Source organism: Centropristis striata, chromosome 5, assembly GCF_030273125.1.
Source record: "Centropristis striata isolate RG_2023a ecotype Rhode Island chromosome 5, C.striata_1.0, whole genome shotgun sequence".
In the NCBI taxonomy this organism is placed as follows: Eukaryota; Metazoa; Chordata; class Actinopteri; order Perciformes; family Serranidae; genus Centropristis; species Centropristis striata.
Genome location: NC_081521.1, coordinates 40103490 through 40121334, shown reverse-complemented (window position 1 = coordinate 40121334; position 17845 = coordinate 40103490).

The following is a 17845-nucleotide window of genomic DNA, read 5'->3' as shown; positions in this document are numbered from 1 at the left end:
AAATGCCCTTGTTGCCCAAAGGGCAAACAAACAACTTTTACTTTGATAACCCTATAGAACATGTTAGTGTATAAAAGTTCACTGTACTCAACATTTCCAGGTCAACCTTTTGGCAATTAGACCAAAAATTGCACATTTTTCGAAATTTCACCAAAGTTCATGTGTTAGGTGGCACCCCTAAATCTCAATGGAATTCCTCAAAACTTTGCAAAAGTCATTTTTATGTCAAGTGGAACAAAATGCAATGCCAGTCAAATTGATATTTTGAAATTAAAAATTCCCATTCAAATTTGATGCACCCTAACTCCCATGGATTTTCATCACTTTCATTTAAATAACTTTAGACTCTCAAACTCTTTGTGTGTGTGAACAGGAGAGATCACTACAGCAAGCAGAACCTGTTTAAGTGTTTTGGAATCTGACGTTGTTTTAAGAGCATTAAACATGACTGTTAAAAGTGACATATGACAGGTAAACTATGCATTGCACATATGAAGAGCTGTTGAGCGTGCAACACTGACTTGGCATACATGCTCACTAACATAACACTATTATTTAAATATGACACTGTTCCAGATTCCCTTTGGATATTTTGAATGAGGCCTTTTTCCGAAAAGAGCATTTTTTGAAGAGTTGGGTTATGCCAGTATTATTTGGATTTTAAAAGCGTTTTGTGAATGTACTCTAGGGGGTACGTAGATTTTAAAACATACATTTAAAAAGTAGCATCCATGCAAAGATCCTTTAAAAATATTTAATATGTATATATATATTTTATTATTTTTTTAGGAAAATATAAGTATAACTTCATAAAATAAATTTTATATTCTGTAGGCTATTCAGTTTCATTCTCCTAAAAACCCAGAGTCTCCCCCCCCATAATAGGATGGTTCGACCCAACCTGTCAATCACCTGGCATCACCTGTCAATCACTTGAAAACTCAAAGATGGAGTCGTGGTTGAAGTGTAGCATTTGTAGTTTTAAATGGTGATAGGGTCACTGTTTTTACTACATCAGTTTGAATCACTACATTTTAGTGATAAGAAATATTTGCAATAAATTTAGTCATGGATTATTAACATTTAAAATGTTTGAAATAGTTGGGTTTTTTTTTTTCAAATGTTTGAATTTTGTATGTGTTTATCAGTTCCAAAGTTTATTAAATCAGACACTGATGGCACAGCGCTCTGTTTTTAAGTCTTTTTTGCCTTGCTTTGCCCTGGTTAGTGGGTACTTGAAAAAATATTTCACAGGGGGTACATCACTGAAAAAAGGCTGAGAACCACTGGTCTACAGCACATTTGGAATATTTGCCTTGATTGGGGTTTTTCCTGCAGTTTGCAGTCAGCTCTGTGCATCAATGCATGTCCAAATGACATGCTGCCGACATTTTTGGTCACAAGAGAAACTTGAAAAAGGATTGCAACAGTATTTTGAATATGCTCAAATATTGCAAAAACGAACAATTTTAACATAAAGGAGCGAAATGGCACAAGTCGTGCCCATAGTTTCCTGCATGTAAACAGGAATATCAGTGGAATATACATTTTCATTCGCCATGCAAGCAGCTAAACAGGACTATCTTCTGCATGTAACTGCCAGTGAGTGTCTGGTCTGGTTGCCAGCATTCAAATCAGAACAGAATGTTCCCACAGGAAAATTTTATGTCATATATCACAACTCATCATGTCATACTGCTGTTGTTGCTCGCCCCTCTGTGAATCAAGCTCACTGGTTCATCTTGTTTAACAAGTTTGCCAATACATTAACTACCGCCTGTCTCCAACTGCGTTTTCTTATACTGCTGCAGGTTTGTTTATGTGCCCTTTACAGCGAGGACTGCTGTTGCTTGGGGAAATGTTTAGCTGTGCCGCCCTTCTGCACTGTGCTCTACATGGTTTGATGTCTGTCACTAAGTTGATGACACAGAGCGTTTCTTCTCATTTTCTTCTCTGCAAAATGCATACATATAAGTCTCAGACCAGAGAGTCAAAGCCATCATAAACAGGGTGTTTCTACACTTTCTTAACTTAACCCTATAAATCCAAGTGTATCATATTTGATACACAAGTTTTTGAGACCTTAACATCATCAGTGTGATATTTTTTTCCTGAAAAACCTGATGTATACATGTGTTGAAGAAAAAAAAACTGAGCACCAAATTGCACAAAAATACAAGATATAGCAAAAATGATATGCAGATTCCACTGGTGGATCAGTCATTGCTGCGTGAAAACTTCATATCAGCAGATGTATGATGTTGTGTTATATGGAAAAAAATATTTTGCATGTTTGAGGAAAATGTTAAAAGAAAGTAAAGTCTTAAAAGGTTAAAAATGTTGGGTTTTATATGTTTTTGTTAGTTCAAGAAAAACAAACTGTGAGCAACAAATTGCACAAAAAGAACTGATGTATCAAATATGATACAAATTAAAATCATATATGCCTATTGTTTTTAGATTTTTTTTAAATGATCTGTCAGCAGGTTCAATAAACACTCCAGTTTAAAAAAAAAAAGAATTTTCTGGCAATTATTTAATGATTCAGGCTTTATAGGGTTTTAGGGTTAAAAGACACACAATTATCAAAACTCCCCAACACAATGGGAGACATACTGAGACCTTGGGCACGCCAAAACTTATGAAGAATGTTCTATTAAGCGTCTCTGGCTTCTTAAATGGGGCTGTAACTCTGGAGTGTCAAGTACAAATTCCTCCGACTACAACATCCGACAAGACAGAAATATGTACCATAATTTATTATATACATAGCTATTTATGTGGTATGCCACACTGATCATAAACCACTAAAGCTGTGGGGCAAGAGAGGCCATGGCTGATTAACTTTTAGAGTCTGAGCTCCATTTTTATGTAGAAAATGCTTTAATTGAACAAGTCAAACAATATTTTTCACTGTCACTCACTCTTATTGACCTGATAAAGATTGAAACTTCAACTACAAATAAACAAAAAAAACAAAATTAAATGTGGACTCTTAAACATCAGATTAGATATCAGATTGCAATGTTGACTTACTTTGTCTAACTGAAACCTGGCTGCATGATGAAGAATATGTCAGCCTAAATGAATCTACCCCTCCTAGTCATATTAATACTCATATCCCTCGTGGCACAGGCCGAGGAGGAGGAGTTGCAGCGATATATGAGTCAAACCTTCTAATTACCCCAAAACCGAAATTAAACTACAACTCATTTGAAAGCCTTGTTCTCAGTCTTTCACACCCAACCTGGAAAACCCAACAGCCAATCCTATTTGTCATAGTTTACCGGCCTCCTGGTCCATACTCTTTTTTTATCAAGCATAGTATTAATTACAGATAAGGTTATTATGGTAGGTGATTTTAATATTCATGTTGACGTTGATAATGATAGCCATAGTAATGCTTTTAAAATTAGATTCTGTCCCAAAAAGGATGCAGAAAAATTAGTTCAGGCTTTTATTACTTCAAGGTTAGATTACTGTAATTCCTTACTGTCAGGCTGCTCCAATAAATCCCTTAAAACTCTTCAGTTGGTCCAGAATGCTGCGGCCCGTGTCCTGACAAGAACCAAGAAAAGAGATCATATTTCTCCTGGTCTAGCTTCGCTGCACTGGCTTCCCGTAAAATCCAGAATTGAGTTTAAAATCCTTCTTCTTACTTACAAAGCTCTAAATGGTCAGGCACCATCACATCATAAAGACCTCATAATGCCGTATTACCCTTCTAGCGCACTACGTTCCCAAAATTCTAGGTTACTTGTGGTTCCTAAAGTCCTTAAAACTAGATTGGGATCCAGAGACTTCAGTTATCAAGCTCCTCTCTTGTGGAATCATCTCCCAGTCTCAGTACGGGAGGCAGACACCCTCTCTTTATTGAGGAGTAAACTTAAACTTGACTACTGTAATGCCCTCCTGACAGGCCTGCCAGCCTGCTCAGTAAAACCGCTTCAGATGATCCAGAACGCAGCGGCGCTCCTGGTCTACAACCAGCCACATGTCACTCCGCTGCACATGAGCTCCACTGGCTACCTGTTGCATCAAATTCAAATCTCTAATGCTGGCCTACAAAGTTGTCTCCGGTACTGCTCCTACCTACCTGAACGCCCTGATTCAGACATATGCTACCTCACGACCGCTGCGCTCTTCCAATGAACGGCGCCTGGCTCTGCCCCCCGTTGGTCCAAGGCAATCCAGACTCTTTGCACTTCTTGTTCCCCGCTGGTGGAACACACTACCAGTTCCTACCAGAGCAGGGGCGTCCCTCTCTACCTTTAAAAAACTCCTGAAGACCCAGCTCTTCAGAGAGCATCTTCTCTCCTAGACCACATGATAAGTCTACTCCTCAAAGAATTGTCACTAGCACTAATAGCTCTTATTGCACTATACCTTGATTGTTTGCTTTTACTTTTCCTGTAAGTCGCTTTGGATAAAAGCGTCTGCTAAATGACTAAATGTAAATGTAAATGTTAAGACTTTGCTCTTTGACAAAGCCTATAGTTAGGGCTGGGCTTCTGATGTTTTTGCTAACTTGTCATGTTTTAGCTAAGAATGCTGTGCGAAACCAACGGCGCCAGTGAGGCTCGACACAGCCTTAGTCGTTGGGGAGGGCCGCATGGTGCTTGTAGTGGCGGTGTCCCTAGGATTATGGCACAACAGATAGTATCATCTTGTCCTGTGTATTAACGTATGTACTCCTAGAGTACTTGCACTTTTCTCTGCTCTCTCTTTCACAGGGTGTCATGCTGTGGTCCTGCTCCATCACTCCTGCTGGTCTCACTGCTGTGGATCTGGTTCGGCCCCAGATGGGAACGCTCCTCTCCTGGTCCACTCTACTCTCACCATCACTACTGGACAATGGTGGCGCTTCATCACCTGCTGCTGTCTCCTCCCAGAACTCCTGCTCCTCTCTGTCTCTGTCTCTATCCTCTCTCCCTCTCCCCCTTCAACCTCTAACTACTGTATTCTACTCTGTTGATCTGCCCTGTACAACCACATCTATTGCACGTCTGTCCGTCCTGGGAGATGGATCCCTCCTCCGTCAATCTCCCTGAGGTTTCTTCCTTTTTCCCCTGCTAAAAGGGTTTTTTGAGGAGTTTTTCCCTGGCCGCTGTGAGGGTCTAAGGACAGAGGGTTAGGGTTAGACTTTAGTCTGTAAAGCCCTTTGAGGCAAATCTGTGATTTGTGATTTTTCGGCTATATAAATAAAATTGACTTGACTTGACTTATTGCGTGTGGGTGTGTGCTCAGCTGTGCACACCACGCCTGGATTAGTCTATTATTATTATGTTATATTTATATGTTATATAAGACAATTGTGATTCATGTGATAATAATGTTGATGGTGCTGATTTAGACTTGCAGCAGAATGTGTTTGATCGTGTCCTGAGTGTTTTTGGCTGATGCCAAACGACGCCAAACTGATGCCACACTGATGCCAAACTGATGTCAAACTGATGCCACATACTGTACATGGGAACTTGACAGAGTGAAGAGTGAGTGATTAATTGAGTGATCACTCTTTGTTCAAGGGACAGGACTGCTCGAGGTGCGCCTATTTTCAAACACATTGTTGTTGACCTCCTAGGGCAGTGCTTTTACAAAGGTATTTCATGCTGTGAACAGATATCTAGCTGTCCGTGAATAATAAGGGTGTTACAGTAAATTTACACAGTAAATGTTACAGTAATAGTTACTGACATTTACTATTCCTGTAAGATATTGCCCCCAAACACGGTCAGCCATACAGTATACTAGGTTTTGACCTTGTCTTGTTATTGGTTCATCTACGTGCTGTTATGCAACACATTTGGTTTGTTTAGTGTATTTCTATATGTGCATCTTCAATATGTATAGGTGTGGTGGTGTCAGACTAAAAAAGTGTTCTGTAACATTAGTCATAACTCATACATCAGAAGTATTGGCCTATGTTTGTGAACCGCTCCCCCCTTTTGAGCTCAAACCAGTTCCAGAGATCTGAAATAAAGAAATATTTTCTCCCTCATGTCAATCTTTTCTAAGTTCATTGGATCATTTGCCCAGACTCACAATCAGTTTTCCAAACTCTTTATCTTTAACCACAGTATTGCAACAACCCATGTTTGGTTTCCTGCCTTTCTAAAAAAAATCAACCACTAATTCAACCACCGCTGGCCCGAGCCTGAATTAACTGTCATTCCTGAATTTGTTAAAATCAACAAGGCAATGACTTACACAACATGAAGACGTTTGGGCTTACGGTCTTCAAGCTTGCATACCAGGAATACTCCAAAGTCTTTCAATAGACACAACCTTCACTTCAAAATTGTAAAAAAAAAAAGATAAATTAGTCCATTGAGCTCCTAAACCTACATGGCACAATTTAACTTGGTGTAATTAAACTGAATATGCAACAAGATTATAACAAGATTTCCAACCTAAACGACAGAATAGGTGGTGTGTCAGTACCACCAATAGTTACTGACATTTACTATTCCTGTAAGATATTGCCCCCAAACACGGTCAGCCATACAGTATACTAGGTTTTGACCTTGTCTTGTTATTGGTTCATCTACGTGCTGTTATGCAACACATTTGGTTTGTTTAGTGTATTTCTATATGTGCATCTTCAATATGCATATAGGTGTGGTGGTGTCAGACTAAAAAAGTGTTCTGTAACATTAGTCATAACTCATACATCAGAGTATTGGCCTATGTTTGTGAACCCCTCCCCCCTTTTGAGCTCAAACCAGTTCCAGAGATCTGAAATAAAGAAATATTTTCTCCTTCATGTCAATCTTTTCTAAGTTCATTGGATCATTTGCCCAGACTCACAATCAGTTTTCCAAACTCATTATCTTTAACCACAGTATTGCAACAACCCATGTTTGGTTTCCTGCTTTTCTAAAAAAAATCAACCACTAATTCAACCACCGCTGGCCCGAGCCTGAATTAACTGTCATTCCTGAATTTGTTAAAATCAACAAGGCAATGACTTACACAACATGAAGACGTTTGGGCTTATGGTCTTCAAGCTTGCATACCAGGAATACTCCAAAGTCTTTCAATAGACACAACCTTCACTTCAAAATTGTAAAAAAAAATAATAAATTAGTCCATTGAGCTCTTGAACCTAGAGTTAACAATAGTTAATCCCTTCTTTCCAGTTCTACGACTTTGCCACCCCTCATTTACTTTGCCACTCCCTTTCTCTTTCACTGAGGTCATCCAAAGTGAAACTGAGGACTTAATCTGCTTAATTAAACAACACTGTTATGGTTTTGGCCCTTAAAACTGCAACAACCAAGCACCAATATTAACCGGTTCCTTTTGAAGTATGGGATCCTGTAGGACTGAATAGAAACCCCCCTTCAGTAGTTTGGAAACCGCATGTTCAAACCTCTAACTAAACCTTCAACTCGTCTTCAGTTACTCCACAAAATTCCTTTTGTTAGAGAGCAACAACTTCAAAGTAATGACTCATAATAAAGCTGTTTTCTCAATCAAAATTATCAGCAATTATCTTAACAAAACCAAATAAACTTTTGCCTGCCGGCTTAACAAACACGATTGTCAGTGTGATGCCGTTGTAAGGTATGAGCTGTCCTATTCACCTTCTGCCAAGAGTTTGACTTCTCATCAAAAAGCTGTTGCCATGAGTAGAAATTAATTTTTATTACCTTCCCACGATGCCATGACACTGTTCCGCAGAGCAGGCTTTTCACATCTTTCTACTGAATTCAGATTTGATGGTCATATGTTTGGGATTTCTAGTTTTAAAAATTATGATACAATAATTTATTTCTGCATATGCACCTTATATCATAGATAGATAGATAGATAGATATACTTTATTTATCCCAAGCTGGGAAATTACAGCGTAGCAGCAGCATTACACACAGAGACAATAACAGCACAATTAAATAAAAAGAACAACCTAGGCATACTTCAAGCAATAAAATATAAAAATACAATAAAATACAATAAAAATAAAGTGTCTAAAGAAGAGTATGTTTTAAGGAGTGGAATAGAATTCCAGTGCAGAATAAATATGAATATACAGTATAAAAATGTTGGTGCTATGAAACAAATAAGGTGCAATGAACAGGGTGCATATCAATGTGTGAAGTTATGAGAATACAAATCATTTTAAACACAGCCAGCCTGTAAAACTGTCAAGCAGGACAGATCAGGAAAGGCCTGGTGGGTATGGAAAATAAACATGTGACAGCATGCTGGTTTCTACATGGCACAATTTAACTTGGTGTAATTAAACTGAATATGCAACAAGATTATAACAAGATTTCCAACCTAAACGACAGAATAGGTGGTGTGTCAGTACCATCCATTAGGACATGTATGTACGCACCGCGGGTCGCGGTAGAGCGGCACGTTACAAAATAGCACACACGTCATTATACATACACATATGCTTCGCCGTTGTAAAAAATGCTGCAACTTCTGTGAATTTATGCTGCAAAACCACTGACCTTGATTTAGGGCAAACAACTTCCTGGTAAGACGTTATGAAAGACAGTTTAAACAGTAAAAAAGAGAGTCATGTGACATCCAAAAACGTGATTCCCGTAACGTACGTAAACCACTTACCGTATTTTCCGCACTATAAGGCGCACCGGAGTATGAGCCGCAGCAGCTAAATTGAATGATGTGTACATATATAAGCCGCACTGGACTATAAGCCGCAGGTGTTTTAATGTTTAATTACCATATGTAAGGGTTGGTGCACAGAGGGGATTGTGGGGAAAGAGATGGCTGCTTGAGGAAGCTTCTTTTACAGCCAGATTGACTGTCTTTAAGTTGCATCATGTGCATTTCTACGTTTGTTTTCCATAATGAAGGTTTGTGCATGAAAACTTCCTTTGCACAAACTATCTCGCTCTCGTAATGTCGGTCTGTCTCTTGTTCTGTCTCTCGTACCACTCTCGGTTTCACTTTTACTTTTGCGCGCTACCGGTTTCACTCTTTTCCGGCGCCCTGCCAGATCGGCTCGGGGTCCTTCGTCTGCCGCTGATTATGGCATGGCGACTCCGACAAACTAAGTAGTTTTCGACACAAATACGCACAGACAAGTGAAAAATAGCTTAAAAGTATATGAAGGACCCCGAGCCGATCTGGTACGTACACCTGCCTCCAACTTTTCCTGCTGGAGTTGCCGCTCCTCGCGGACCGGTCATAGAGCCCATAGAGTTAAAGTTGGTGGACTGTAACCTGTAAAATCCATAGATTTAGGAGGTAACCTAGTGGCCGTTAGCGGTATAAATCCATAGCCGCACTGTTATATAAGCCGCAGAATGGAAAAATGGGGGAAAAGGCGCGGCTTATAGTCCGAAAATTACGGTACATTGAAAAAAAACACGGGACACGCTCTCCTTCGCTTGTTCAACCCATCTCCCACCCAATCACTACTACGTCAGCAAGTTGGTGGCGGACACATAACAGAGGACGATGTCATACATACAGTAAATAAAGGTCGTATTTCGCTGCCTGTACATGGTAAATGGACTGCACTTATTATATTATGTTCAGTATCTTTCTCGACATGTAGGATGCCATGGTCAGGGATCGAACCACCAACCTTCCAATCAACGGACAACTGATCTACCAACGGAGCCACATCTGCACATATGACCTATATTTCATTTTTGAGGGGAGAACAATCCGGAATAAAATGTGCAGCATTTGCATATTTAAGGAATCTTCCTTTGAAGCTCTGGATGTCACATGCTGCATGTTTGAGGCTTTGCTCAGACTTCATACCTGTGTTAGTCAGACTTTGGCATACTCACAAGACAAACAAGAAAAGATATAATTGCCTTCTCATTAAGAAGACATTATTCACATGAAATGGACAAAAGGCATCCACCCTAGCTAACAAAGTAAGTAAGTTGTTACACTTACAGAAGTAAAGGGACCAAAACAGAGGCAATCTAGAGGAAGGAAAAATAAAGCTTTATTGGCTCATAACAAGGCTGTAAGGGCATTACAAGTGGCTAGTTTTTTTTGCATTTAGCTCATGTTTTTTTTTCTAAATTCATTATTATTAATAACATATGTTTTCATTATTGACCTGCAACACATAAAACAGACAAAGTCAGTGGGATTTGGTTTCAAAAACCAAAACCTTCGTCATTTTGGAGATTTCTGTATTCTCTCTCTCTCTCTCTCTCTCTCTCTCTCTCTCTCTCTCTCTCTCTCTCTCTCTCTCTCTCTCTATTCAATTCAATTGGCTTTATTGGCATGACGTAACAATGTATATATTGCCAAAGCAAGCATCAGAAAAAAAGATAACAAGATAAGGAAAGCAATATTTACAATAAATTATTATAATTCTGTTATTCATTTTAAATGAAAAGAGAAACTAATAACAATAACTCTCTCTGTGGCACTAACTGATTTAGGGGAGAAGAAATTGGAAAAGAAATCGTGAATCCACTTTTGGGGCATCACTGAACAGCTAGCCTAATACGCCCCCACCTGCTAGCAAACATGAACCCTCACAGTCTACACAGACATGAACAGTCCTGCGACAAGCAACAGTTTTGACAATGATAGATTGATTTAGCGCAGAAACACATGATTATATACACTACTGGTCAAAAGTTTTAGAACACACCAACTTTTCCAGAATTGAATTGAAAATGATACATTTAAAATTCTTTATTGAGCATGATAGTGTTTTGAAAGTAAAAAAAAGATTCAAAATCACATTTTATGTTGGACTAAAGGACTAAAAAAAGACACAAAATGACCAAAAAAAGACACAAAATGACAAAAAAAGACACCAAAAGACACAAAATTACTAAAAAAAAGACACAAAATGACAAAAAAAAGACACAAAATGACTTACAAAGACATGAAAAGAATTAAAAATGGACAAAATAGCCCAAGACTCCATAGAGTTAAGTTGTTAACCCATTTCTTGTTCCCTGAAAAAGGCCTACTTGTATAATTCTGAAATGTACATTATCTTTCAGTTTTGGTTAAGCTTACCTTTTTTTATTTACCTCTGGCAGTTCACCACTTACCTTTGTACCCTTTCAAGCTGTTCATTTGACTTGAACTGCTTGAATTTCAATAAAAAACTGGGAAAATTGGGGTGTTCTAAAACTTTTGACCGGTAGTGTATATTCAATTATTATTATTTTAATTGTGGTGAAAACTGGGACATGGTATATTTATATCTTTATCTTTATTTATCCTCTTTAGCATTGCGATGTAAGCTCTGTTTTACAGTGATGTTAAAAAAAGCACAAGTTCTTTGGTTTGTTGTTTCCGGTTGGTTCCTACCAGAGCAGGGGCATCCATCCCTACCTTTAAACAACTCCTGAAGTTAGCTCTTCTCTCCTCACACCACATGAAAATTATACTAATTAAGAATCGTCACTAGCACTTATTGCTTCACTAACGCCTCTTATCGCACTGTACCTTGATTGTTTCCCTTTTCTGTAAGTCGCTTTGGATAAAAGCGTCTGCTAAATGACTAAATGTTAATGTATATTTGGTAGTGGATGCTGAAAGCAGGGACATTTTAGTGTTAGGCTATTGTTCTCAAATAAGTTCCCGCCCCATTGTATAGAGAATTGTAGGAACAGTAAATGCCAGAGTAACAAGTAAAAACTTGAAGGAATCATCGTAAATTGTTAACATCATGAGTCTACCACACACACAAGATAGAACAGGTGTGTTGTCTATGACAGGAAACAACAGAGCAATTCTCTGATTTCCAAAGAAATATTACTGCTTGCCAAAGTGTGACCTGACACTCTATTGACACTTCTGGGGAAATGTCCACAAATCAGTCCACAAAACAAAGGCTGATGTGTTTTAATGAAGAACACAGTGAAACAGTGGAGTATGATGGAAGGAGCATCATGATTTGGGGCTGCTTTAGCACCTCAGGGACTAGACCACTTGGTATCATTAACCTCCTGTGACCCTGCGTCCTCATATGTGGACATTACATTTTAGGTTTTAAGGACCTTATACTTAATTCTGCTTAACTATAACATGTTGTCCTCAGTAGTACACACTCTAGAAAAAGCACAATACATCAATTAGTGTAAAAACCAGATGGCAGCACCTTGCTAAAGTCAATCAACAGCTTATCCCCAGACAAAAGTGGACCAGGTACAAAATCTGATCAGATTTTATGGTTAAAACTTGTTTATTTGTGCTTAATAATGTATGTAGCGGGCTACACGGTGGTGTAGTGGTTAGCACTCTCGCCTCACAGCTAGAGGGTCGCCGGTTCGCCTCCCGCCTGCGGCTCTTCTGTGTGGAGTTTGCATGTTCTCCCCGTGTCAGCGTGGGTTCCCTCCGGGTACTCCGGCTTCCTCCCACAGTCCAAAAACATGCACTTAGGTTTAATTGGTGACTCTAAATTGCCCGTAGGTGTGAATGAGAGTGTGATTGTCTGTCTCTATGTGTCAGCCCTGCGATAGTCTGGCGTCCTGTCCAGGGTGTACCCCGCCTCTCGCCCAATGACAGCTGGGATAGGCTCCAGCCCCCGCGACCCGATTGCGGATAAGCGGTTAATGGTAATGAATGAATGAATGAATGAATGTATGTAGCTTGATATTCTGTGCAAGTTTGACTATTTTTAGCAATAGCAACAAGCTACGACTGCTAATCAGGAAGTACTCATTTGAGAACGAATAGACTTTTACTATCGTTCTTCCAAAGAGAGGGAGTAAATGTAAGGAAATAAAAGTTGTATACACTGGTGAATTAATTGTGTTATACAGTAAAATTAACCGATTTGTTTTTTTTCTTCAAAAACGACTTCCTGTTCAAAGACATTGCTTAGTTTTTGTACTTATCATGTCCTACAAATCCAACATATCAAATATCTAGGAGAAACTAACAATACATACCAAACAAAAGCTTGGGTCTCAGGAGGTTATGGGGAAAATTAATTCCCAATGTTATCAATGTATGTCAAAGTAAATCTACTTCGACTTCAAAAAAAGAAAAAATCCACCTTTTGGAGTGGCCCAGTCAGAGCCCAGACCTCAATCCAAAAGAGATGCTGTGACATGACCTCAAGAGAGCCGGTCACACCCAAGGTTATTATAGTTAACGAAAACTAACGAAATAACAAAAACTAGAATTGAAAAAACATTTTCGTTAACTGAAATAAAAATAAAAACTAGAGTTTTTAAAAAAACGATAACTTACTGAAACTGTATTGTGTGGTTACAAAACTAACTAAAACTAACTAAAATTAACTAACTAAAATTATAGTGAAAATGTCCTTAGTTTTTGTTTTTGTCAATTTTTTTCATTCATAATTCAGTGTTTCTATTTGAACATGCAACACATGGTGAATATGTTTACTGAGACTGGGATGTTTACACTAGAACCAAAATACAAAACAGTTAATAACCTTATTGGGGCTGAGATGATAAACCAAAGGAAATAAAGGCAAAATGTATTATGACCACTTTGAATCTGGCACCCAACACATAGCCCATTACAAAAAAACTAAAACTAACACTAAAACTAATAAAAACTAAACTAAAACTAAGCCAAACTGCCAAAGGAGGCTGGACCAGTTATTAAATCAAGGGTTCACTTAGTTTTTCCACCATCACTCTGCATGTTTAATGGATTTGTTCTATAAAAACATGACATATTATAATTATTTGTGTAGTATTAGGTTATCACATTGTGTCTGTCTATACTTGGAACAAAGATGCAGATCAGATCACATTTCATGACAAATTAATGCAGAAAACTAGGTAATTTTAAAGGGTTCATTTACTTTTTCTTGCAACTGTATCCATCAACACATCTGCCAAATATGGTGCTTTTATCACAAAAAGAACATTTTGTTATGATATATTAAACATCTTCTGAAAGCCCTTCATGATGCTGTGATTATCCTAGAGGTCACAGTAGCTCATTTTTATACAGTGAGGTCAAGATTCAAGAAATTCTCTCATGGGCTCCTATGGGGACTGACACCATCTGACATGAATTAAAGTAGGCTCATTGAAACCACAAGAGTCTCAGCTTTCCATTGATAGCTAATTTATGTAATTCAAAGTTTACAAATATTCAAAGACAGTGTGCAAAAATTAAAATGTTAACGCATGAGAAAAACATTGTGGTTTTTGCCTTTAACTGAATGTTATCAACATAAAGTAGGCCCCTCTATGTCTGTGAAGAGGAGACTTGTGGGAACCCATAGATCCCAGTTACATTTAGATATCATGATGTCAGCGGTCAAATGACCACTTTGAAAATCACCATGCCAAATCACCTAGCAATACGCTCACTTTGCACTATATTATGTCAACTTCCTGATATGATTTCCTGGCATGCTTTTTAACAATGGATTCCTTAGATCTTCTAGTTCCATAAGATAGATATGATGTGAGAATTAAGCCCACAGGAATGCCAATAGTCGAGTCGTAAATTCCCTGAACCCAGAAATGTTGAGTAGCCTAAAGTTTTATTGCAGAAATGTCATCTATAGTAGCCTGGCTAACACCAGACCAAATCTCATTGGAGATTAGGTCTGGACACCTGCTGTTCATTTCTCCGTAGAGGAGGTGTGGTTTACGATCCTCCGGAGCCGTTTATTGGACGCTTAGAATGTCTATCAAAGCGTCTGTAGGTAGCTCTTAGCCAATCAGATCAGTTATACCAGATGACGTAGTAGAGCAACAGAGATGGATGTTTGTTGTGTGTGTGTCTGTGAGAGAGTGTTTGCTGCTTTGCTTCTCCAGTTCTCGCTTTCTGCAAGATTATTTATTTTTACGCTTTATTCCCCCTCATGTCATTCAGCCACACACATCCACTGATTTTATGGGCAATAAACAAGCTGCTGCGGGCCTCTCGGCAGCTCGGCTGTCCGCGGTAGCGGGGCTATTAGCCACTAGCGACGCTAATAGCTATTAGCCACTAGCGACGCTAATAGCTATTAGCCGCTAGCGGCGCTAATAGCCGCTAGCAACGCTAATAGCCCCGCTACCATAACGCCGGTGATCTCAGCGGAGCCGCCGAGAGACCTTTCGCCTTTCAACTTTCGCTCTAAACTATTTAAAACACCATCTGCAGCTTTAGAGAGTTTCGCGTCTGCAGCAGCCATGTTGGATCCGGAAAACTACAAGCTTCCAAGTGCCGAGTAGTACGCGTCATCGTCTTGCCGTCCCTCCCCGCTCTGTGATTGGATCCCTAAAACAGGGCTAAGAAACTGGCTTGGTTGCCAGACCGTCTGGAGGTTCGAAATTAAATTTGAGCGCGCAAGGCAGTCTGGGTATACCGAGGCTACATCTATAGGCCTAATGGATGGAATTTAACTTGGTTGCTAAAAGCTGCACTTTGGGCAATTTGTATAATTAGCATAATAAGCCAATAAAGTCAAGACACCACAGGTGAATAGGGTAAAATAAATACATAAATAGATATCACCATGAAACTTGGAAAGGTCATTAAAAATTGATAAATATAAGACACCATTACACATCAAGACACTGCCCAGAGAAAGAGAAAGAAGGAAAGGGGGAAGAGGGGTCATGGGGTATTTCCCTAGACTGAAATGCTGTAAAGTCTGATGACTGTGGGGACTGTAGAATCTATCTCTAGGATTGGTTCACCGGTGGTTGAGCATCACCATGGTACATCGATAAGAATGTAGGAGGGACAACTAATGTTTCCGTTTAAGCCATTTATTGTCACTATGCACACATTGAGCAATAGGAGATGGTGAGGCTTGACGGTTATGGTTTTCTATAAATGATAAACAGAAAAACACACAAGAATTACAATACAGTTAACCAATATATAACATCACACTTAACAATTAGGTACCTATCAAACTATAACTATTAGTACTCTAACCAGGGGGGTTTGGGGTAGGCCTACCACTGCTGAAATTATAGAGTACTACATAACAAAGAAACATCCATTTAACAATTACATAACATAAGAAATTAAACATTCTAAATTAGGTTATAAGGATTCTTGCATTTCCTGAAGAGCTACAATTAATAAATCATGTGCACTGCGCACTTACACACAATATTATGTCTGTAGTCTCAAGGCAAACAAACAAGATGATGATTATAGCATTTACCAATCTATACTGGTCAAACATTTAATCACATCCCAATCTACAAATAACCATTAAAGTACATCAACATATGAAGAAGCAGTTAACTCACTTTATCACACACAACCATAGGTTTTGTATCTGAATCCCAGGGACAGAGGGCCCTCACATGCTGCTTCGTGTTGCTGCCAGCCAGAACAAAGGAAATGGGCGGTACATATAGAGTAGAGCATTGATTAGGAGTGAGTGAAGTCAGGTGAGAATGGGTGGAATCATGCCATGAATGTAGGTGGGGGGTTACTGGTTAGTATGGCTCTATTTTACAGGGACAAAGGATCCCCTGTTCCGCATACGCAGTGAAAGTAGCCTTATTGCCACTTATTGTTATGCTGGGCTTACACCAAACGATTTTCCCAGTCCCAGACTAAAAACTAAAAGTCTTTAGTAAATCTAGGAGTCTTACTGGAGTCACAGCGCTCCCGTCATCCTGATCGTTAAGTGTAAGGTAGTAATCTGCGCTGTTTCATATCAGTCTTTTCCTAGTCTTGGGTCTGCGATCAAGTCAAACGTGTTTGATATTATCGCAAGTCGCAGTGACGTAACACAATCAACAACCAATAGATGAGCGGTTCCAGACCGGCAGTAAAACCACTTATCATCACAGTATCATCACAATAATGTTAGTAAACTCAGTCCTTAATACAAATATAGAGATGTAATATATTTACGGCCACAAGCGGGATTTTGGGGGCGCTGTTTCTTAGTAAAGAGAACAGTAAGCAGATCCAGTTAAAATGTATACATAAATAAGTAATAAATAATTGATGATGAATGTGTGATTAACTAAATGAAAGTTGATAGAGCTGATAAGTATAATTATTCAATTAAACAAATTATAATTAAATAAGACATAAATGTATATATTAATTATTTTCTACAGTTTCCTTTCCTTTATTCTTCCTTATATCTATTTTTACTGTAAAATAGTCAACTTTTCAGAAAAACAGAAATCCTTTTTCAGCTTTGTGAGGGCGTCTTCTCTTCTTTTTTTTTTCTTTTTTTCAACACAAACCACTGCACACACAAAAATTGCATGGTAGGTAAAAAATGCTAAAGGAAATCTAGTTGTAGTCTTGTAAATAGTGACCCTGCAAGATTCACAGTCTTTGTAGAATCTCAGTCTGAGACTCGGCTGGGACTAAAAACTCTTAACACTTGTCTTTAGATGTGAGCAGGTGTGAGCTGATCGTTTTGCAGGAGTCTTTCCAAAGTCTTCTGGTGTATAGGTAGCATAAGTCGCTTTGGACAAAAGCGTCTGCTAAATGACATGTACTGTAATGTAATGTAATGTAGCCGTCCACTGCAGCTGCTCCACTGTCCATAATAGCATATAGCATAGTATGTTATAAATAATAAGTATTATAAAATATAGTTTATAACAAACTATACATCACTCCAACAAAGAGACAATGAAGAGGAAGAGTAGTGAGGGTGTGTGTGTGTGTGTGTGTGTGTGTGTGTTTGTTTCATAAACACTCAAGTACTACTCCCTATAGCTTTGTGCTGTGCTCTGATCTCTGGCATCAATGCTCACATTGAAAGATGAGCAAAAGTTAAAAAAAACAGAGAAATCTAGAGCCTAATGGCATCCACATCCAGCACGTATGAGGAAATACGGATGCAGAAAAAGAACAAAGTGTACCAAACGAAGATGTCACTTTATTTATAACTCAAAGACCTCTGAAACGGAGCTACATTTGCGTGAGATGTAGAGCAGACATTAATAAGACA